This window comes from Scyliorhinus canicula, chromosome 1 (genome assembly GCF_902713615.1).
Source record: "Scyliorhinus canicula chromosome 1, sScyCan1.1, whole genome shotgun sequence".
Classification (NCBI taxonomy): Eukaryota; Metazoa; Chordata; class Chondrichthyes; order Carcharhiniformes; family Scyliorhinidae; genus Scyliorhinus; species Scyliorhinus canicula.
Genome location: NC_052146.1, coordinates 101,259,447 through 101,284,224, shown reverse-complemented (window position 1 = coordinate 101,284,224; position 24,778 = coordinate 101,259,447). Strand labels below are relative to the sequence as shown.

General features: G+C 49.1%; 1 protein-coding gene across 1 annotated transcript in view; it reads right to left on the bottom strand.

Moving 5' to 3' along the window:
- Window positions 1-24,778, bottom strand: part of LOC119975033 (receptor-type tyrosine-protein phosphatase U-like) — a 1,028,343-nt gene that overhangs the window by 189,246 nt on the left and 814,319 nt on the right. The gene's annotated exons all lie outside the window — the stretch shown is intronic.

Here is a 24,778-nt window from a genome sequence, read left to right as displayed (position 1 = left end):
TGCTGGCTCCTCCCAGCAGGCGGCGTATAAAAGTGTACGCTCTCCTGCGCTGCTTCTATTCTGGTTCCAGCTGCAGGAGGCACAACATCTTGTGCAGGAAAGCCTCAATAGTTTCACCATTTTGTCTCGTGGTCATTGATGGTACATCAAGCATGTTATGACATTCTGTTAGCCACCATTAAGGAAGACGAGCATGTGAAATATTTATGTGTTCTTCTGGATTATCTCAGCCAGAGAGGACATAAACCCAGCATGGCCAAAGCACAAATTTCTCAACATGAACTTATCTGTTTAGGTCAGAAAGTTTCAAAGGTGACGAAGGGGTGTGCGAGCCGCTGAGGAAATATATTCAGAACTACCTGCAGGTCAACGACGCGGAGGGAGAAGGCTTTTGCACTATGTTTATAGCTTCATGTACATTGTTTATTGTGCTGTTGTTATAATACCAAAAAATACCTCAATAAAATGTTTATTCAAAAAAAAAAAGAAAGTTTCAAAGGATAAAGAGAACTTGATAGAACAGAGGCAATTTGGGCTGCAAAAAAGCCCCCCTGTGCAAGAACTGAGATCGTTTTTTGTGTTATGTATAATTTTAATACAAGTTGGATTGATTCATACACACAGTTAGCACAACCATTGAATTACCTCTTAAAGGGAAATTGGAAATCAAAAGAGGAAACAATCCTTACAACAGAACAGGAAAAAACCTTTGCGGATCAAAACCAGGCAATCTGCTCAGCACCAGCTCTAGGAATTCCAAATAGCAGGAAACCATTTGCTCTATTTATTCATGAGAAAGAAGGATACATGACAGCAATTCTAACACAAGAACATGGGGATCAACAGAGACCAACTGGTACTATTCAGGAAGGTTTGACCCAGTAGCCCTCGGATGGGTAAATTGCCTAAGAGCCGTAGAGGCTATATGTAAATCTGGAACAATCACTGCAGGCATTGTCCTAGACCAAAAACTGATCATTAAATGCCCTCATACAGTTCATATATTACTTTCAATGAATAGAGACACACAAGTCAGGTGGACTAAATGGACAACAGCTTTGGAAGCCCCTAACTTTCATTTCCAAAAGGCAAACCTGGTAAATCCATCATCTTTGCTCCCAAAGGGCAGCACGGTGGCACAATGGGTTAGCATTGCTGCCGAACGGCGCTGAGGTTCCAGGTTCGATCCTGGCTCTGGGTCACTGTCCGGATGGAGTTTGTACATTCTTCCCATGTTTGCATGGGTTTCGCCCTCACAACCCAAAGATGCGCAGCCTAAGTGGATTGGCCACACTAAATTGCCCTTTAATTTGAAAAAATGCATTGGGTACTCTAAATTTAAAAAAAAAATCTTTGCTCCCGCTCCCAGAGGAGCAAAAGGGGGGAACAGAAGAGCATGGCATAACAGAGGAAATGGAGGAAGGTCCATTACAAAACACAGACTTAGTTTTGTTTACAGACAGGTCCTCTTTTGTTGAAAATTGCATTTGGAAAGCAGGATGGGCAGTCACGGGCCTGTACACCATTATGGCAAAGGGACGTTTGCCCTCAGGGCATCAGCACAACAAGCTGAGTTATGGGCCGTAGCTGAAGCATGTCGTGTGGCAAGAGACCAAACAGCTAACATCTTCAGATTCAAGGTATGGTTTTGGAGTGGCTCATGACTTGGGTCAAGTATGGAAGAAAAGAGGGGGTGGGATTCTCTAATAATGGGGCTATGTCCCCACGCCGGTGTGAAAACCGGCTCCAACGCCTCCGGCTTCAACGGCCCCCAAAAGTGAGGAGTTCTCTCCTTCCTAGGGGGCTAGGTTGACGCTGGAGTGATCCCCGCAGCTTGAGCCGGCACAGAACAGCCTGCGCGAGTTTGCGCTTGCATGGAATGGTTGGCGTATTTCTGCACATGTGCGGAACGGCCGGCCTATTTCTGCGCATGCGTGGCGTTCCCTTCTGCACGCCAGCCCGAGGACAACATGCCGAAGCTCTATAGGGGTGGCACTGGGTCGGAGAATCCCGGCCATCATTTCTCACCGCCAAAGGAACACCTATCCGAAATGGGAACGAGGTACAGGATCTCCAAGAAGCTTTAAAAAAATTGCCAAAAGAAGTGGCCGTCCTGAAATGTGAGGCACACACTAAAGAAGACACTGCAGAAGCACAAAGAAACGTCCATGCAGACCAGGCAGTGCACAATGCAATTCTCCAGAGGAGCCAAAACAAATCTACCGACTAGGAGTGTGCAGCCTGCTACAAGATCTATGTAAAATGCAGAGTGAGTGTTCACAAAAAATAAAATGAATTCCAGAAGAGATGGTGGGGTCGAGGATTCAAGAAACATGCCCAGGTGTTAGCAAACCGTTGTGTCACCTGCCAGAAGAACAATTGTGGAACTACAACACCCATGCCTCAGTTAAAAGCTCCTGCCCCTGCAGGACCACATCAGCATATACAGGCTAATTACCCTTCCACTACGTCAAAGATACTCTGAAGTCCTGTTAATAGTGGAAAAGTTTTCCAGATGGTTCGAGGCCATCAGGGATCGGTTATGGAGGTCTGCAGGTTACATGCTGACTACCTTTGCAGGGTGGTATCAACCCAATTATAAAAGGGACCAGAATCGTCCTCATATAACCCTCCCAACTACCTTCAATTAGGAGGGATTAATATATTTGATTAGTTATCAGCCTAAAGGATTGAAAAAGGGATAAAGTAACTGCACACACTATTTTAATGTAAGTAGGGCTTACATAATTGCTCCCTATTAACAGGCCTACATAATTCTACCGCTGGTACCCAGAGCATGTCACTCACTTCACTTCTTACAATACCGTACTTATTTTGTTTGTAACCACAGGGCCTACCCTTGGCTTCCACATTTTTGGTCAGGATCATGTTATTTGGGGTATGTGATACCCGCGATTTGTCTTTTCTCTTCTCTATTAGAGGTAACAGGGGTAAGAAGTAAACATGCCATACTGCACAAGATAGATTTCTAGCTCATTTCTTGTTATTGGGATGCCAAGGTAGTCAGAGAGTTTAATAAGATGACAGAAATCATAGAAAAGGTAGCTAATGACACCTCCATAGCCCTGTTCAAGATTTCCGCTGAAATGCTAGCTATCCGTATGGTGGCCTTGCAAAATCGAATGGCTCTTAATTATATTCTCACCGAAAAAGGTGGTGTGCCCTGATTGGATTAGAATGTTGTACTCATGTTCCAGACGACTCCAAAGAGATTACTGATTTTGCAAAACACATTCAGAACAAGGTTGAAAAACTCAAGCAACCCGAGATCAAAACCCTCTGGGGTTAGGCTACTGGGTGGCTAGGGACGTTGGGAGCCTCAGTGGTGTGAGGTTTGATCATGTTTTTTGTAGTTATTTTTGCTATGTATACTATATTATATTTCTTTTTTTTTCTTTTTTTAATTTAGAGTACTCAATTATTTTTTTCCAACTAAGGAGCAATGGAGCGTGGCCAATGCACCTAACCTGCACATATTTGGGTTGTGGGGGTGAAACCTATGCAGACATGGGGAGAATGTGCAAAGTCCACACGGATAGTGACCCAGGGCTGGGATTCAAACCCGGGTCCTCAGCACCATAGGCAGCAATGCTAACCATTGTGCCACGTGCCACCCCCTGTATATTATATTCTGACAACTATGTGTATCTGACAGAAAATGTCAAGAAGCCCTGAAACAGCACACACATGTTCACTTAGACAAATACCTTTACAAGATATGAATGGTTCTTACAACTAGCCTTAAATGCTTGTAACTCTTTTAAGAATTGCCCATTCCAGTGTTGAAGGCTGTTCCTAAACAAATGGACTATCAACAACAATTGTGAATGTGTTTATTTTAGCTTTTATTTCTTTATTTCATTTTCCTTTTCGTTCTACTTTTCACTTAACTTTAGTTGATTTATTCTATTGGGTTCAGAATAATCAAAAGGAGGAATGATGGGTTGTTAATTTATTGACTCATTGATTTATTTGATGTCTTTAGGTACTGATTGAGTGCATACCTCGAGGATGGAATTATTCAAAAGGCAATGATTGTGACAGGATAGGCATTGTTTCAGATTATGAATAAACTATTGAACTTTAGGGTCCGATCACCGATGCCGAAATTGGGTTCAGCGATCGGCCAGAGAATCACCGATTATGCTGGAATTGGAGGCGGTGATGTTTTTGCGATGCTCGACCCCCTCAAAAACGGCATACTCGGGAAGTGCACCGCACACAGTATGGATGGCCTCAAGTCGTCACCTGAGGCCCTCCACGATGCTCCGCCCCTGATGGGCTGAATCCCCGATGGCGTGGGGCTCAAGTGCTCAAACCATTCGGGAACCTCGCAAGGCGGCTGCGGACTGAGTCCAACGATGTCACAGTCGGGGGAGGAGCCATTCTGCAGGTTGGGGGGGGGGGCTTTGAAGGGAGCTGAGGGCATGGGTGGGGGGTGGTATGGAGGTGGTGATGCTGGTTCCAGGGTGGAAGTTTTAGCAGACCGGGTCCGCGCGTGGCCGTGCCATGTTGCTCTGCGCGTAGGCCGCAAGCCACTGCCGCAAGCTGTCACCGTTCACATGCACAGCCACGGACCCAGACATTCTCCGGCCATATCTGCAGGTAAGCCGTTACACTGCGCCGCTGCTAGCCCCCCCACCAGATGGAGGATCGGTGCGAGGGGGCGGCGCCAATGTTACGATCGTAATCCAGCCCATTGTTTCATATAATGAATAGATAATTGTATTCCAGTTCATTTTGTAATAATAATGTATCAAATAATTAGTTATAGCAGATTGATGGCTAGACGTGAAGTGAGAATCCCATTCTAGTAAGGATGGTGTATGTAGACACTGAATTAACTTTGATGGACATCAGTAAATCTTAAGAAATGGCCAATGCTTGATTCATAAATCATTCTCTAAGTAACAGACATCTATTTGAACAATCTATTAGGGCAGCATGGTAGCATAGTGCTCAGCACAGTTGCTTGACAGCTCCAGGGTCCCAGGTTTGATTCCCAATTTGGGTCACAGTCTGTGTGGAGTCTGCACATTCTTCCCCGTGTGCGTGGGTTTCTTCTGGGTGCTCCGGTTTCCTCCCACAGTCCAAGGATGTGCGGATTAGGTGGACTGGCTGTGCTAAATTGCCCTTAGTGTCCAAAAAGGCTAATTGGGGTTACTGGGTTAAGGGAGATGGGATAGAGGAGGTGTGTGCTTGAGTGGAGTGCTCTTCCAAGGGCCGGTGCAGACTCGATGAGCCAAATGGCCTCCTTCTGCACTGTAAATTCTATGATTCTATTAAATCAGGAGGTCTCAGCTGAGAATCAGAAACCAATGAGAGTAAATGAAGGATTAGACCATCGATAAGGATTCCTTTAAAACTAAGACCTCATGGTCAAGGATTCGTTCCAGAATTCCTGCCTTTCTAAATTCTTGAATCATCTATCCGTTTGTTTGTGTTTAAAGTGATTTCTTTATGCTTTCATGTTTAATGCTTTTTTTGCCATATGTTTGACCCTTGCATGTATTGTTTTATATTTTGTTTTGAAGTTTTGATTCAGTTATTATTCTAGTGAGTAATTAGCAATAAAGTTGTATTTTGGACAACTCCAATCAACAGGACAATTGACTCTTATTAGAAGATAGAATAAGAGATTCTACAGTCCCCTACCCTCCACCGAGCATTGGGGTCAGTCTTTGCCTGTGAGCAAAGTTAGTTACTCACCTGCTAGGCTCACCACTGAAGCCCTTCTGCCAGGTTCATATTTTTCAAAAGGAGTACTAATCAATGTGAGCGTGAGCACTTGCTGGGGAGGCCGCTGGATGATAGGAGGCCAATGGAAATGGGGTCGCTCTCGTTAATTTTATGAAAATGGGGCTTAAGTGGTGTAATTGGTTTCTCGCCATGCTACAGTGAGATCCCAATTTCGCCTATGGAAGCGGGCCAGTTACATCGCAAACTGCTTGACACCTGGCATGGATCTCGTTTTTAGCCTCTCCCGCTATTCACCAGCCTTGTTACACCTGAGCGTGAATGCAACGAGGCCGGAGAAGCGCATCCTCAGAAACATTACCGTTAAATCACACCCTTAGTCTCCCAAACGGAGAATCCCAGCCAATCTGTTTTTAATGATGTTGATTGAGGGATAAATATTGCTTGGACACTGGGGATAACTCCTCCATTCTTCTTCATTCACATCCATTCCAGTATGTAGGTGGGACCTCGGCTTAACATCTCATTTGAAAGACAGCATCCAGTATTGAACTGGAGTGTCAGCCTTGATTTCCATGCTCAAATGCTGAAGTAGGACTTGAACCCAGAATCTTGTGACTCAGAGGTGAGAGTGCTGCCAACTGAGCCATATTTGTGGAGAGATTATGAAAAATTATCGTCCTGACACTCTTGAGAGACATTGCCTGACCTGCTGCATACACTGTGCAACATTTTCTGTTTTTACCCTTTGGGATACCATGGGACGGATTTTCCGTTAGCCGACAGCGAAATTGGGAAACGAGATTGGGCGGAGAATAGCTTCAGACGCCAAAATTGAGCTGGAGTGCGGTTTCATGCCAATTCTGGATTCTCCGGCCCCCCCAAAAATTACGAAATCGTGGCGGCTGCTGCTGGGCCTGAAAGTACAGTAGGCATATCATTAGTATTCCTGACAACCGATTCTCCGGGGCCTCAGCGATTCAGCGCCTTGGTTGGGCCGATTTCCCGACACTGTGTTCCTAATGTGCAATACAATTGAGTGAACCTGGCGTGCTTGCTGTGGCGGCAGAGAGAGGAAGTAGGAAGTGGCGTGGGATGACTATAGGTTCCGGGATCGGACACCGCCCATGCTGGCTGCGATGGTGGGGGGGCCTACCAGGACCGGGGGAGAGAAGGGGAAAGGGGGGGGACAGGTCGAGCAGCCAGGGTGCCCCCCAACAGGATATGGGCGGTGCCCAGGCACGGACCGTCATTACGGTGGCCATCTTGCTGGCCACCCACCCCGGCCCCTGGGTGCACGCAGTGATAATGGCCGTATGGATTGTATTCTCCCCGACCACCCCGCTCAACCGACAGCCACCCACCGGGGGACCACCCAGGGCCACACTGATGGCAGCCTCCAGTGAGGGCAGTGCCATCCAACGGTGCCCCTGGCAGCAGGGAAGGGTGCCAGGACCAGGGGCTCTGACGAGGCTAAGGTGTGGGGGTGGGGAATATGCATGATTGGGGTCCGCGGTGCCAAGCGGGGCCACCGTGTAGCCCATGGCTCCTGGTTGGGCACGGGTGTATGCGGCATGATAACATGTTTGTCTTTCACGCCCTGCAGAAAATTATGCCTTTTGGTCATCAACCTGTGAAGCTGGCCGCCGTGGTGACAGCCGCTGCCTTGCTTTAAGCCCTTTGGCAGCATGAGCGGGAGCCACTCAGAGAGGAGGCAGAGGCTTCAGCAGAAAGGCCGGCCGCCCATCAGGACAAGGAGGAGGAGGAGGAGGAGATGCCAAGGAGGCGCCGGATGAGGTCACGCGTGCACCACAACCTCATGTCCTTTGAGAATCTTCCGGACCGGGCATGCAGATGGAGACTGCAGTTGTGCAGGGAGACAGTGCGATACAGCTGCCAGATTACGGCATACCTGGCACCATAGAGGTATGGGGGAGGACACCCGCTTCCAGTGGCCGTCAAGGTAACGGTCGTGCTGAACTTTCCAGTCACTAAGTGTAGACCTTTCCGGCAGCTCCGCGCTGTCACTGACAATGTGTCTGCCCAGGCGCAGCAGTACATTGACTACTCTGTGGACCGCACCCACCAGGATGCCTGGGCAGCGGGGTTCGCTGCCATCACCGGGGTGCCCTGGGTCCAGGGGGTCATTGACAGGATGCATGTCGCCCTATAGCCACCGGCGGACAACAGGCCGCTGTTCACGAACAGGAAGGGGTACCATTCAATGAACATTCATGTGGTATGCGATCATCAGATGTGCATTATGCACGTCTGCGCCTGATACCCGGGCAGTGTACACGACGCATTCATCGTGGCGCACTTGGTGATCCCCGACATGTTTGCGGTTCACACACACACCCACCTGCTCCGGCTGCGGGGCTGGTTGCTGGGCTACAGGGGTTACCCATTGCGGTAGTGGCTGATGACGTCTATACGGAGGCAACAGACTAACGCGGTGACCCGCTACAATGATGCCCATACAGCGACAAGGGATGCGCTCGAATCCTGAATATGCGCTTCGGGGTCCTGAATATGCGCTTCAGCTGCCTGGCCCACTCTAGGAGGGTACCCCGCATCATGGTGGTCTGCTGCGTCATCCAGCACATCACGAACCACTGGTCCTCACCCGTCCCCCAACTCCCATTGGCCAACACTGATCGCCCCACACCTATCAGACAGAGCACAGAGGCAGGTTTAACGGTGTTGACAGGTGTTTAATGTGAAGAAGTATATACAACCCCTATAACTAAACTATGCCCTGCACCTGTGCCAAATTAACTGGTGTCTAACTTTCTGGTTATACGGGCCCTAACACTCTACCTAGGTGGTTCCCCAGACGGGACAGCAGGGGTGGAGGCTGTCACTGCTGTCACTCCTTTCCTGTGACAAGGGTCCCCGTTGGCGCACGTCTCCTGTGGTGGCCCGGCCTGGATGGACCCGGCTGCTCCTCGGGTGTCCTAGGTGGTGCGGTGCTGCCCTGTTCTGCCCTCTGCCTAATAGATGCACCAGGGACAGAAGGGCGGGGGGGGGGGGGGGGGGGGGGGGGGGTGGAATTCCGTGTTGCTGCAGTGTTTTGACACATCCCCAGTGGGGGTCACCGGCACGGGCCCTAGCACTCATCCTCTCTCCTGGAGGCCCGCTCTGGTCTCGACAAGGGTCTGCACGTTCGCGGTCATAGAACACAGGGAGTGGCGCATCTCCATGTGGGACTGCACCACATCACTTTGCGACTGTGCCACCACCCTGTGGGACTGTGCCACATCAGGCAGCGAGTGGGTCGCGTCACTCAGGATGTGGGCCATGTCCCTCAAGGTGTGAGCCACATCCCTCTGGGACTGGGTCACCTCCCTCTGTGTCTGCATCACACCATCCTGAACCTTGGAAATGCTGATGACGCTCTCAACAATGGCCTGCTGTGACTGGGCCACGCTGAGGAGTGCCGCTGCAATCTCCAGCTGGCTCTGGCACATGGTTGCCTGTGAGAGGGCAGCCCTGTTCTGGGCATTGGCCCATGCCTGCACAGAATGCCCCAGCCTCGCACATTCTGATCCATATCTGACACCGTCGCCCCCATTGCCTCCACAGCGAACACTACCCGTGTGGTTTTGGCCTGGGTGGCATGCATAACCGGCACCACCAACTGCTCCAGCACGTGGATGGACCCCTCGACCTGCACCTCCAGTAGCTGAACGTCCTCCGCCATCCCCTCCCATTGTCCCTAGGTCTCTGCCTGCATCTCCACTGTGGCTGGGACTGGATGTTCCAGGAGCCCGGGACCCATCTGCGCGGCAGCTGGTTCCTGGGGCCGGGCTTCCCTCCGACTGTCCAGCCCATCGGCTGCTCCTACCTCCACCTGCTGTACCGGACCGACTGTGTGGTGTGCACCAGATTATGTCTCAGGAGTCTCTTCACTAGTTTGCCCAACAGAGGTGACAGTCTCTGATATGGTGGAGGGTATTGGAGACAGCAGTGACAGAAAGTCAGTGTCATCCTCTGACCCGAACTCCAGATATCCTGGGTCTCGGGCAGAGGGCTGGTGTTCGGGCTGCTCTCCCCATCGGTGCTCTGCCATTCAGGATGAACCGGCTCTGGCCCTGGCTGGGGCAGACGACCCCGGATGGTCTGGGCCCATCTCCGGCAGGTCCTGTAAGATACAAGACTGCATGTATGGTTAGGCAGCCGGACGGTGGTGAGGCGTGAGTGTGTGTGTGGGGGGGGGGGGGGGGGGGGGGGGGGGGGGGGGTTGGTAAGGGGGTGGGGGAATGAGGGGGTTTGTGAAGGGGGTGAGCAGTTTGGTGGCGGGGTGAGGGGTTTGGTGGGGGGGCAGTGAGGGGTTTGGTGGAGGGGTGGGGGGTTTGGTTTGGTGGGGGGTTTGGTCGGGGAGTGGGGAGGGTGAGGGGGGAACACATGTGACATGAGGATCCACAACTAGGCTGGGGATCTCAGTTCATTGCCCGCCGCCGACCTCCACCTCAGCAACTTCCCTCTTCTCTGGACCACCGGCCACGTCCAATGCCCTCTGCTCAGGCACGGTGAGCGAACGCATGTCTGGTGGTCCCGCTCTGGTCTTCTGCTCCCGGCGGTTGTGCGCGCCCTTGTCCTGGGGAACGGGGGGGCAAACACAAACAACGACATTGTTGGACAGTCCGGCGCTTGCAGCCCAGGGGTTGGGTAGATGATGGCCTCAGTGGCCAGGGCACCCAGCCATTGTGGCTCGCATGGGTTCTGGCATGTGGGGCAGGGTGGGGGTCCGGCCATCCCCCGGGGGTAGGTCCGGGACACTTGTGTGTGGGGGTAGGGTGATTGGTGCCATGGGCATAGTGCTGTCAACTCACAATGGCTGCCCTGAGGAGGTCGTGCAGTTTCTTTCTGCACTGGATGGCAGTCCGGGTGACTTCGCTAACGGCACTGACGGCGACTGCCAGCTGCGCCCAGGCACGGCTACTTTCCTCCTGGCCCGGGGTACAGCAGCATCCGCCTCTCCTCCATGGCGTCCAGGAGGGTCTCCAGCTCTGTGTTCCGGAACTGCGGCGCTGCTCTCTTTCCAGCCATGTTGGCAGCAACAGTATGTGTGTGTGGGGGGGATAAACCGCTTAAGTGCAGCTGCAGCTGTGCAGCAATCACGGAACCGGCGAATCTGGCGCTGTTTCACTTGCAAACTGCGGCGTTTCCTGTAACGCCCGTGCGAGCCCCTTTGGAATAGCTGAATAGTTGCATCTGTCGCGCTGTTTTTGCCATCGTAAATGTCCACACTTTCCACAACAGCGTCAACACTTAGTCTCTGAGACGCAGAATCCCGCCCCATGTCCAGTTCTGCCTGACACCACAAAGGATATATGTAAGCATCAAACACAGCACAGAGAAGAGCAAGTAGACTGAATTGCAAAGAGGATCAGGAAATATCAGTAACATTGAGCCCCTCAGTCAAGAGAGAAGACAATATGTTGTGAAGTGGATCTCATTTAGTTTTATAAACATGGTTTAGATGAGGTGACCTCAGAATTGTAATTTAAATTAATCTGAGAATTCAGGCAAGAGGAAGTAAATTTAAATTAGTGAAAACAAAAGCTAAAATGGATAATGGGAATGATTTCAGTGTGATAATTATTTAGAGTATATCTATGTGAGGTAATGCTGGACAAGATATTTGAAACATTCTAAATACAATCTGGGAAAAATGATACAGAGCAGAAGAAGCCCTTTGGCTTCCAGGGGACCAGGCTCTAATTCCCTTTGTAAGATCGCCGACATGGTGCTGAAGAAAGAACCCCAGACGTTCGCTAGCTTAGGACATGCCGAGAGCATATGTACATGATTTGCTGGGACCCTCCCACACTGCCCACACCTACCCTCTACCCCTCAAACACTCGGCGCATCCTAGTCCTTGTTAAATGTACAAACTTTAATTGTATGAGCCTGAACCTTGCACATGACGAGGTGGCATTCGCTCTTCATAGGGCTTCACACCACACCATAACCTGCCCTTCCCCCTTACAGTTGTTCCTCCCACCTGCCTTTAGTCACCTCCAGCAGCGCTGTGTCCACTACCAGAATCCACCCATACATTCCAAAAGTATTCCCCCCTTCCGCCCCTGGCAACAACAGTACCCTCTCCACCAAAAACGATGGTGACCACACCGGGAAGGTCGGAAAGATCCTCCCAGCAAAATTCTCAACCTGCAAGTTCTGAAAGCCTCTGACTGCGCTAACTGATACTACTACCCTGACTCCATCCCGGAAATAATCCACCATTACTACCAGCCCCTTATCCTCCCAGCCTCTAAAACTGGTATCCAATCTCGCCGGTTGTGATTGTCACTAATTGGAGTCAACTTCAACCCCATCCCCCGCCTTAAAATGCTGCTGTAATTGCCTCCATATTTTTAATGCAGCCACCACCACCAGATTCACAAAAAATGTTTGTTGTGCAAACGACTGTCTCCTGATCACAGCACCAGCCCAACACCTTCTCCGCGTTTGCTGCCCAGTAATAACACATCAGATACCGCAGCACCAAACCCCTGACTGCCGGTCTCTCTGTTGGATCCTTTTCCAAATTCTCGCCACCTTACCAGCCAAAATAAACAAGATCAAATGTTCCAACCCCACAAAAAAAGTATTTGGTAGAAACACTGGCAGGCATTGAAATAGAAACAAAAACTATGGCAAAGTATTAATCTTCACCAATTGTACTCCTCCAGAGTCGCAAATCACCCGCCCAGCAAGAGACAGAGGGAAATTGTCCCACCTCTATAAATCCACCTTAACCCTACTCTGTAAACTTGCAGAATTTAACTTCTGGAACCGGGCCCAATCCTGAGCCACCTGGACCACTAAATACCTAAAATGAGAGCTCTTCAAACAAAACTGTGTACCCAAGTTAACCCCCTTCCCCAGTGGAATGACCAGAAAACATTTGTTTTTTTCCAAATTCAATTTGGACTTGGAGAAAGTCCCAAACTGCCTTAACAGCCCCATTATGTTTCCCAGCGTGGGAACCGGGTCCGTAATGTACAACAAAAGGGCAATGCTTCCCTCTTCACCACCGCCTTCAGAGCTCCCATACTACCAAGGGTGAAACCTCCCAATTCTTGTTAAACTCTATATACTCAGCCACCACCTTGGTCATCTGTACATAAAAAGTCAGATATGCTAGCATCCCCACATCCAAACTCCATACCCCCTCTCTTGAACCATATCAACCATGCGGAGTATGGTCGGAAATCATAATCGCCGAATACTCCGCTTTCCTCACTACCGGCAAAAACGACTTCCCCATTATGAAAAAATTGATCGGAGAGTAGACTTTATTCACCAGCAAGCAAAAGGAAAACTCCCTCCTCCCCGGGTGCAAAAATTGTCATGGGACCACTCCCCCCCTCTCTTTCACAAAATCTGCCAATACGGTCCCCTCCCCCTCACAACTGCCCCCCCCCCCCCCCCCCACCTTCATAAGGATCAGCAACTTTGGCTTGGAACGAGAAATCTGAACTAAGTATTTTGCTAATCAAAGCTACCACACATCGGGCCCTGCTACAAATCCTGAGTGGAACACATAACTTACTCAACATGTACAAAGCCTCACCTGGTCCTTTACTCACAAATGGGTCCCCTGCAACAGCACCACATCAGCCCTCAGTTTGTGCAGAAACATTTGCCCGCTTCACCATGTCTCCCAACACTTGGACATTCCATGTCACCAACAAGATCGGTGAACTCTCACTCCCCCCTCCTTCTATTATCAGCCATCACCCCTCTGGGGGATGCTCCCATGCCCCGCCAAAATTCCACAGCCCAAAGCCCACACAAGATGGCCCCGTGACCCACCCAACGGCTGGATCCATGCCTCTTCCCCAGTCACGGTCAACCCACAGCCCCCTCCATTCTCCCCTTCCCAGAAACCTCCCAACCACTTCCTCTTGAAACCACCTCATTCCCCACAATCCCCTCCCCAGTCACACTTCCTAGTCATCGAAACATGCCTAAACAGGCTCAGCAAGCCGCAGTCCGTCCCCCCACCACTTTGCCATTCACTAGCGAACTGCAGCTTGCTAGCGAGGGAGCGCCTCCACTGGAATCCCATTCCCCCCACTCAAAGAAAGGAATCAAAACCTCTCCACCCTACACAACCATCCTGCCAGCATGAAACACCCTGTAGTGATCTCTGTATGTGTTAATACATGTTCGGTAAATGTCAAGTAAGTACAGGTAGATGATCATTAGATGGCAACACTAACAGGAGTTATATAAGGAGTTCCCCTCTCTTTCTTTAGTTAGTGTGCCTGGAGAACAGCTAGAATGAAGTCGTGAGCAATTAGAGTGCAGTGTATTATCATAATTGTTAGTTTAATCTAAACTTACTTATTTGTTTTACCAGTCAATGTATTAAAGTGAAAGAACTTACAAGTCTATTATTATATTATTCGATAAAATAATTTATCATCATCTGGAAGACTTTGACTATTTCTCATCAGAATTCAATACAACTCGGCAAGACAAAAGAGTAATATTTATATTACAATTCAGTAATATAACATGGTACCAGGTAAAAACAAGCTTTAAGAACTAGTAAAAAGATAAGAAAATAAAAGAAAAAGTTCCGTTACTGACTGTTCGACTGTGGAAGTCATCGCAGCAAACGAATCCTCGACAGCTCCCAAGTGCAGGCTCTCAGACATTTGAAGACTATCGATAACTTAAATCTTAATTGGAAGTTATTTAGACAACTCCAGCTCTATTTAGAAGCTCATGATTTAAATAAGGCCTCTGAAGCTAGATGCATAGCTTTGTTTCAGTTCCTGGCAGGACAGCAAGCTATCAAAATTTATAATTTGTTCATATTTTCTGAAGGTGAAGATAAAAGGAAATTCGGGGTGATTGTCGCAATATTTGATGATCATTGCAAAATGCAAACCAACAAAATTTTGGAGCGATTTAGGTTTCACAAGCGTTTACCGGAAAATGGAGAATCCATCACTAGCTTTATCACTGATCTTAAACTTCTAGCCCAGACTTGTAATTTTGCTGATTAACATGACTCTTTAATCAGAGATCAGATCATTTATGGGATAAAGGAAGAAAGTCTAAGAGAAGCTCTACTATGGCAAAATGATTTAGCTCTAAATATTGCTATTGAAAAGTGCATTTCAAATGAGCAGAGTAAAAACCAATACTTCGAATTTTATCCACAAGAAAAAGGCGTGAAAGTCCACCACAAGGTTGAGAAAGTTAAAATGGCGTTGCAGGCAGCAAAGAAGCACGTTCAGGACGGCAGCTATCTTGCGCACACACATTCCAACTCAGGACATGCGCAGTTCGTTCAGAAATGCAAGGCTCAACAGAAGACGTCTGTGTATGCGCGAACGTCACTCATGAGTCAGAGAGATTACGTCATGACGTGTTGCAGATGTGGTAATGCCCACTTAAAGGGGAATTGTCCTGCTCAAGTGCTCAAGATTAAACCACTTTGCTTCTCAATGTAAATCATCAGCAATTTGTCTCCCTACCGCACAGAAAAAATATTTTAATGTAAGATCCATCAAAAAAACTGAAAATAAAAATTCACAGAAGAACTTTTCAGACGAAGGAAAAAGTTTTTTTTTTGGAAAACACATTTTTTGTTGGCGTCATTGAAGCAACAACTACAGATCTTCAAGCAATAACAACATACCTTCAAGTAAAACAACATATCTTCAAGCAACAACAAAAAGATCTCCATGCAACAAAGAAGGTTCCTCATCAAGTAAACATCATTAGTAACGACACTGAATGGACAACAACCGATATTAATGACAGCCCTATAGCCAATTTGCTCAACTGTCAGGATTTATTATCCATCCAGTGGGATTACAAGATTTTCCCTGCGGCATGCAAACTTCCAGATTATAATGGCAATCAGATTGTGTCACATGGTTTGTGTCATTTAACAGCTTTCAACAGAGGCATTCAGAGACCACTGCCTTTTGAGATTGTGGATGATCACAGATCTTCTTTATTAGATGTTCAGGCATGCAAGGAGTTGCAGTTGATTCAAAGGACCTTCATACACACAAATGAGATATCAAGATTAGAAGGTGACATTCAACAGTTACTCAGTGAATACCCTGATGCTTTTCATGGTATGGGCACATTGCCATATCAGTATAAAATTCTGTGCAAAGCCTATCATCCATCCGCCAAGAACAGTTCCAGTGCCTTTAAGAGAGAGATTGAAAGCAGAACTAATGAGGGGCGGGATTCTCCGACCCCACGCAGGGTCGGAGAATCGGCCGGCAGCGGCGTTAATCCCACTCCCGCAGGGTTTTAAAATCTCCCACCGGCCAAAAACCGGCGTTGTGCAAATCCCGCCGGCAGCCTCTGAAAACAGCTGGCGCCGGCGGGATTTCATTTTTTTTTTAAGTGTCCACAAATCTCTTGGCCGGATGGGCCGAAGTACCGCCGACGTGGCCATGGGTCACGTCGGCGAAAATCACAGTTGCTTTAAAACGGCGTCAACCAGTTCAGTGTCGGGGGGTGGGTTGCGGCATGGGGGGGGGTGGGTTGCGGCATGGGGGGGGTGGGTTGCGGCATGGGGGGGGTTGCGGCATCGGGGGGGGTGGGTTGCGGCATGGGGGGGTTGCGGCCATCGGGGGGTTGCGGCCATCGGGGGGGTGGGTTGCGCCATCGGGGGGTTGCGGCCATCGGGGGGTTGCGGCCATCGGGGGGTTGCGGCCATCGGGGGGTTGCGGCCATCGGGGGGGGTGGGTTGCGCCATCGGGGGGTTGCGGCCATCGGGGGGGGTGGGTTGCGGCCATCGGGGGGTTGCGGCCATCGGGGGGTTGCGGCCATCGGGGGGTTGCGGCCATCGGGGGGTTGCGGCATCGGGGGGGTGGGTTGCGCCATCGGAGGGTTGCGGCCATCGGGGGGTTGCAGCCATCGGGGGGGTGGGTTGCGCCATCGGGGGGTTGCGGCCATCGGGGGGTTGCGGCCATCGGGGGGTTGCGGCCATCGGGGTGTTGCGGCCATCGGGGGGTTGCGGCCATCGGGGGGTTGCGGCCATCGGGGGGGGTGGGTTGCGGCATCGGTGGGTTGCGGCATCGGGGGGTTGCGGCCATCGGGGGGTTGCGGCATCCGGGGGGGTGGGTTGCGGCCATCGGTGGGGTGGGTTGCGGCATCGGGGGGTGGGTTGCGGCATCGGGGGGTGGGTTGCGGCATCGGGGGGTGGGTTGCGGCATCGGGGGGTGGGTTGCGGCATCGGGGGGGGGGTTTGGGGGCAGCGGCGTGCAGAGAGGGGGGGCTACGGATGCCCTGGGCCAACGCACCGTCGCCCCTCCCTCTGTACGCCGCTGCCCCCTACCCCAACCACACCCCCCCTCACCACCCCTACCTCCCTCCAACGCCCCTACCCCCCCCCACCACCCCTACCCCCCTCCCCACCACCCCTACCCCCCTCCCCAACCCCCCTCCCCACCACCCCTACCCCCCTCCAACGCCGCACCCCCCCACCCCCCACTAACGCCGCAACCCCCCCCCCACTAACGCCGCACCCCCCCCCCACTAACGGAGGAAGGAAGGGGGGGAGGAGGAAGGAAGGGGGGGAGGAGGAAGGAAGGGGGGAGGAGGAAGGAGGAGGGGAGGAGGAAGGAGGGGGGGAGGAGGAGGAAGGAGGGGGGGAGGAGGAAGGAAGGGGGGAGGAGGAAGGAAGGGGGGGAGGAGGAAGGGGGGAGGAGGAAGGAGGGGGGAGGAGGAAGGAAGGGGGGAGGAGGAGGAAGGAAGGGGGGGAGGAGGAGGAAGGAAGGGGGGGAGGAGGAAGGAAGGGGGGAGGAGGAAGGAGGGGAGGAGGAAGGAAGGAGGGGGAGGAGGAAGGAAGGGGGGGGAGGAGGAGGAAGGAAGGGGGGGAGGAGGAGGAAGGAAGGGCGAGAGGAGGAGGAAGGAAGGGGAGGAGGAGGAGGAAGGAAGGGGGGGAGGAGGAGAGAGGGGGGGAGGAGGAGAGGGGGGGGAGGAGGAGAGAGGGGGAGGAGGAGAGAGGGGGGGAGGAGGCGAGAGGGGGGGAGGAGGAGAGAGGGGGGGAGGAGGCGAGAGGGGGGGTGTGTGGGTACCGGCCTTCAGAGGGAGGGGGACGGGGTGGGTGGTGGGGAGGCAGGTAGGGGTGGTGGGGTCTGCCGCCCCCCCCCCCCAATGCCGGGTCCGCCCCCCCCCCCCCCCCCCCCCCCCCCCAATGCCGGGTCCGCCCCCCCCCCCCCCCCCAATGCCGGGTCTGCCCCCCCCCCAATGCCGGGTCTGCCCCCCCCCCCAAATGCCGGGTCTGCCCCCCCCCCCAAATGCCGGGTCTGCCCCCCCCCAAAATGCCGCGTCTGCCCCCCCCCCAAATGCTGCGTCTGCCCCCCCCCCCCCCCCCCCCCAAATGCCGGGTCTGCCCCCCCCCCCCAAATGCCGGGTCTGCCCCCCCCACAAATGCCGGGTCTGTCTCTCTCCTCCTCCTCCTCCAAAAAACGCCGGGTCTCACCACTTCCGCAGCTGGTGAAACTGACGCGATACGCTGCTAGCCCCTCCGGGAACGGAGAATAGCGGCCTTAAAGAAGGACCCGACGCCGGAGTGATTAACACCGATTTTTCTCGCCGGAAACCCGCGTTACGACGGGCAACGGAGAATCCCGCCCGAGATTACAATCTCAAGGTATCATATCCAAGGTAACACAACTGACTGATTGGATTAGTTCCTTGGTCTGTGTAAAAAAACTGTCAGGAGATAGCAGAATTTGCATGGATCCCAAGGATCTTAACAAAAACATATGTAGGGAACATTATCCTATTCCCAAAAGAGAAGAAATAACTTCTGAAATGTTGAATGCGCGAATTTTCACAAAGTTAGATGCATCACAAGGTTTTTGGCAGATGCACCTTGACGACTCAAGCAAGCTCCTCTGTACATTGAACACACCTTTTAGAAGGTACTGCTTTAATAGAATGCCCTTCGGGGTCATCTCTTTCTCAGAGATTTTTCACCGAATTATGGAGCAAATGACCAAAAACATAGATGATGTTCGAGTCTATGTAGATGACATCATTTTATGGTCTACCACTGAGAAAGAGCATATTGCTAGGCTAAGGAAAGTATTGAAATGCATACATCAGTATGACTTAAAATTAAACCAGTCAAAATGCACATTTGCTACCTCATCGTTAAAATTTCTAGGTGGGAACATCACAGCCAATGGTATCAGACCGGATGAAGAAAAGATAGAAACCATCAAGAAAATGCAGCAACCAAAAAACAAGAAAGGTGTACTAAGGTTTCTTGGTTTTGTAAATTTCCTCGGGAAATTCATCTCCAATCAATTCTCCAGAACTGTTGCGTACAAGCTCCAAGTTGAATTTTTTCGATCCAATTAAGCCCACAAAAATCTCGACAGATGCAAGTCATGAAGGCATAGGTGCAGTCTTACTCCCGCAAGACGACTACACCAATTGGATACCCATTGCATATGCATCAAGAGCCATGACAGTAACAGAGTGCAGATATGCGCAAATAGAAAAAGAATGCTTAGGAATTTTAACAGACATATCTAAGGTCTAAGATTATGGAAATGTTCTACCTAAATTCACAGTTGAAACTGACCATCGACCTCTCGTAAATATCATTGATTAAAAATCTCAATGATATGACCCCAAGATTACAGAGAATAATGATGAAGTTAAGGAGATATGCTTGCACTCTAATCTATGCTCCTGTTAAAGATTTAGTAAATGCAGATACACTTTCGAGGTCTATCAACACAGAAAATCTACCGTTGGAATCAATGATATAGAAGCTGATTTACAGTTATACAGAGAAACACTTCCTGCATCAGATCAGTCACAGAAGGATGTAACCTTGCATGGAGTGATCAATCATCTACAGCATGGGTGGCCAAAAGGACACTGTCCTCTGTATAAAAGTATACAAGCTGAACTGACAATATTAGATGACATATTATTCAGAAATGATAGAATTGTCATTCCAAAAAATCTCAGGTCAGAAATGCTAAGCAAACTTCATGAAGGACATCTCGACATCGAGAAGTGCAAACGAAGAGCTAGGCACAGTCGGGTATAAACAAGGACATTGCAGAAATTATTATGTTATGTTCAACATGTCAGAAACATCAACCACCTCAATGCAAAGAAACGTTACAACAACATGACACTACTACGTCATCATGGGTGAAAGTAGGAGTAGACTTATTTCAGTCATTTGGAAAAGACTAGGTTGTTGTAATGAATTATTATTCCAATTTTCCAGAAGTAATGAGACAACCTGGTCTCACCTCTGCAGCTGTGATCAAGGCATGTAAAGAACTTTTTGCGAGACATGGCATACCGCAAACTGTTATGTCAGATAATGGTCGGTGCTTTGCAAGCTGTGAGTGGACGGAATTTTCGAGAACATGTAACTTCAATCACGATACTTCATGTCCTCATTTTCCTCAATCAAATGGAAAAGTGGAAAAAAGGTGTACATATTACTACGACAGACATGCAAAACCACTAAAACCTCTCGTAGCAGATGATGTTGTCAGAATCAGACCTCCTGATGGAGGATGGTCTGACACTTCTATAGTTCTTTGGCAAATCTCAACAAAATCCTATTTAATCAAAACATCAGAAGGTGGATTGATTAGGAGAAACAGACGTGATCTTTCTAAACCAATCTTTCCAGATCTGAACTTAAACCAGTCTTCAACTAGAAATGTACAAATACAACAATTTGTTGAATCAGAACAACAGAACATCAAAGTTTCCACCTCTCCAATCAAGCTGAGAAGATGTACAAGACGTAGAAGAAAACCAATCGTATGAATTTATGAACTTTTGAGTGATTAATTCTTATTTACTGTACAGTGCATGACAGAATACAGCATTTTTCATGTACAATTTTCTTTCTAATGTAAATTGAAAAGTGTAACACAAAAAAATGGGGATGTAGTGATATCTGTATGTTATAATACATGTTCAGTTAATCTAAAGTATGTACAGGCACATGAACACGAGATGGCAACACTAACAGGAGCTATATAAGGAATTTCCCGCTCTTTCTTCAGTTAGTGTGTGTGGAGAGCAGCTAAAAGTGAAGATGTGAGCAGATTAGAGTGCAGTGTATTATTGTAATTGTTAGTTTAATCTAAACTTTCTTATTTGTTTTACTCGTCAAAGTATTAAAACGAAAGAACTCACAAGTATATTATTATATTACTCAATAAATAATTTGTCATCACCTCGAAGACTTTGACTATTTCTGATCAGAATTCAATACAACTCAGCAAGACAAAAGAGTAATATTTATATTAAAATTTAGTAATATAACACACCCCACCAAAGCACAATCCTGCACACTCTTCCACTCCCACCAAGAATCCATATTCATTGCAAGGATATCAAAATACCTAGACTAACAGAAAAAGCAGGAAAATACAACTTTATTCAACATTTGTCCCCCAACCAACTCCAATGCCCCAACAGGAAGTCTCTCTTCCGCCATACTCAATCCAGTCCCAGTCCATCTGCCTTTACGAACGCCTCTGCCTCCTCCGCCGTCTCAAAGAGATGGTCCCTTGAGTTGTCGTAACCTCAATTTCACTGGGTCAACCACTTTGAAGCTTGGACAATGCTGCCTTTGCCCTGTTAAAGGTTGCCCGCTTCTTTGCCAGGACTACTGCAAGATCCTGTTAAATACAAATACCGGTGCCCTCCCACATCACCTCTCGTGTCTGCTTGGCTCATCTCATCACCTTTTGCTTTGAATGATACCTATGGAGGCAGACTACTGGCACCGTCAGTGGCGCATTTGCCCACGGTTTTGGCTGAAGCGACCGGTGGGCCCAATCCAACTCCACAGGGGAGACATCATGCCCCTCCCCCACATCTTCCTCAGCATCGTCTGCCTCAGGCCCACCACTCCCACAGCAGCCCCACGATCTTCAAATTCTGCTGCCGCGATCTATTCTTAAGATCCTCCACCTTGGCTCCCACGCCCTTATTTCTGTCCTCCACCTTGGCCAGTTCAACTTCCAACGAGGCAAGCTGGTCACTGTGCCTCGACAGTGTCTCCTCCACCCCCTTCAACACCTCACCCTACTCACGCCCCGCCTCCGATGCTCTTCCAAGTGACTCCCTGATTGGGGCCAGCAGACCTTCCACCGACACCTTGAGTGATTCCAGCATTTCCCTCCCATGCCTCTTGAAAAGCTTATTGAACTGTAGTTCAAATTTCACCACAATCACCTCCACCAGCGTCCCTACCGTTATAAATGCGGCATAACCAGGCGAGCCTGCCTCCACCATCTTCCCTGAATTCACCTTTCACTGTGCTCAACGCTGCCGGTGGACTGTCGTTCAAATCCTTCGCTGGTTCTTGGACATTCTTTGACAACTAAGTCTCACCTGGTTTTCTGAAGACTTTACCCCAACAAAATGGGTGGAAAAGCCCCAAAACCCCGGACTACCTAATGTGCGACTTCCTCCTACATGTCACCACAAGAAGTCCTGAAATAACATTTTATTCCTCGTGACATTTTTGTTTGTTTCTCTGTCTCCTGCTTTCTTAGATTATGGGGTGAATCCACAGTATCTGAATGACAAGCAAGTTAAATTCCACCCATGCAGTTGTGTGAAATCCACGCATTACTATGTTATCTTCCAATCATCATCTAGTGGCTGAAGGTCCAAATCTGCCATGGTTCACCTCATCAATCCAACATCCATTCAATGTGCTGTTTCCAGCAAGGTTCGCTAGTAGTAGCAGTGGGAACCTTAGCTGATTCTTCTTTTTTCTAATAGCAGAGGCTATGTAGTGTAATGATATGTAGACTGACATGAAACGAAGGGGTTAATCAGAACACCTGGCTGTGGCATGACCACTAGAGGGCACTATACAACTTATTATAAAACCAGACACACACGAGACCCTCCCTCACACTCCTGGCAGAGACTGTAGAATTAGCACCAAAATAGTTTAGATCTCAGGCTGGGTCACCACATGTGGCCTAGATCCCATTGTACAGTTAGTCATTATCACTGAATTACTAGAGTTAGATTTGCAGAGTGTCGAACTCATTTATCTAGTTGCTGTTACTGAATAAATCCTTTCAACTTACTTCAAAGACTGGAGTTTCTTTCCACGTCGTCTATGGTCAGTAGAAACTTATGTTACTCAAACAGCATAACATAACATGGTATCGGTAGTGGCTGCTGCTTCTACCTAGGTAAATTCAGTAAGTTTAGAGAAACAATCAAGACAACTATTCGACAACAGAAGCATCCGGAATGACGCTGTCGAACCCAGGCACGATGGACAAACCGCAAGCTCCTCAGGACAAACGGTAACCTTAGTGTTAACTGGCACTTATTTAAACAATAATTCCAACTGTATGTAGAGGTGTCTGATTTAACAAAAGTGACCGATGCTCGGAAAATAGCTCTCTTATTGACTACTGCTGGTGACCACGCGTTAGAGATCTACAACTTGTTTAACTATACAGATGGGCAGGACAAAACTAAGTATGAAACCATCCTTAAAAAAATTGATAGCCATTGCGAGGTCCAGGAAAATTAAATCTTTGAGCACTACATTTTTAAGAAAAGGATGCAAGGAACAGATGAATCCTTCAACAGTTTTTTCACTAACCTCAGACTGCTGGCCCAATCTTGTAACTTTGGTGCACTAACTGACTCGATGATCAGAGACCAGATAATTTTTGAAATCCACTCCGATCCTCTCAGAGAGCAACTACTAAAGCTCAAACTGATAAGTTTAGAAATCGCCATAGAAACGTGCACAGTGCATGAACACTCAAAAATTGCTACCTCCAGTATAAGAGAGCTGAACATGGTGACAAAACCTCCCTCGAGATTGAGTGTGTCCAGGCCATCTCCCGATTGCAGCGCCCCCATGTCTTTGACGACAGCCATCTTGCGCGTGCAAATACGGGCCCCGCACATACGCAGTACAAGAAAAAGTATGAAATGCCCGCGAACCGCTCCGCGCAGGCGCACCACGAGCGACGGTGCAGATGGCTGAAAACCGCATCACGCATGTGCGAAGACGCACGGAAGGTCATGCCGGTGACACGATGACGTGCACAAATTGTGGAATCGACCAATTTAGAAAAAAATGCCCTGCAACCTGCAAACACTGTCTCAGCTGCTTAATCATTATGCCGCCTTGTGCAGATCCGCAGAAATCGAAGGGCACTTCAGAAAATACGGCTGCCACTGATCGCCCATTCACTGCCATTTATTGAGGCAATCCCTCAAGACATCCTGACCGATGTTTCCACTGGTCGTGAGACACACACAACGATCAAGTCGCCAACGTCTCCACCGCCACCTCTCAGGAGGTCATCAAGGATGAGGCGGAAGCCTCAAAGACTGAACCTGTGAACATTTTCTCTTCCCTGTTTGTTCTGCATATAACAAAATTGTACATAACATATCATTATATCTAGCTTTGTCGCACAATTTCCCTAGTTCCACACCTGTAATGTTAAAAAAAAAGGGGAGATGAAATGATATGTAGACTAACATGAAATTAAGGGGTTAATCAGAACACCCGGCTGTGGCACGACCACTAGAGGGCACTACACAACTTATTATAAAACCAGACACACTGAGTTACTAGAGTTAGATCAGCAGAGTGTCAAACTCATTTATCTAGTTGTTGTTACTGAATAATTCCTTTCAACTTACTTCAAGGACTGGAGTGTCTTTCAACGTCGTCTATGGTCAGTCGCAACTTATGTTAATCAAACAGCATAACATAACAGGTAGCTTCCAGATGGCTACTGAGAAATTGAAATCGACAAACCCATTATAGAGTAGCAAGAAACCTCAGATGTCCGGTCTGTGAACAGCTTCAATGGTAAAGATAAAGTCGCCATAGCCCCAGATGACCATAGGCTGCTTTCTCCTTTGAGGTGGAGTGCTGACTGATGGTGGTTTAACCTGAGGATCACCACACCTCAGGTGAGGGGCAAGGTTGAGAAAGTGGGGATACCTCAGCCAGTACATGAATTGAACCCACACTGCTGGCTTTGCTCTGTGTCAC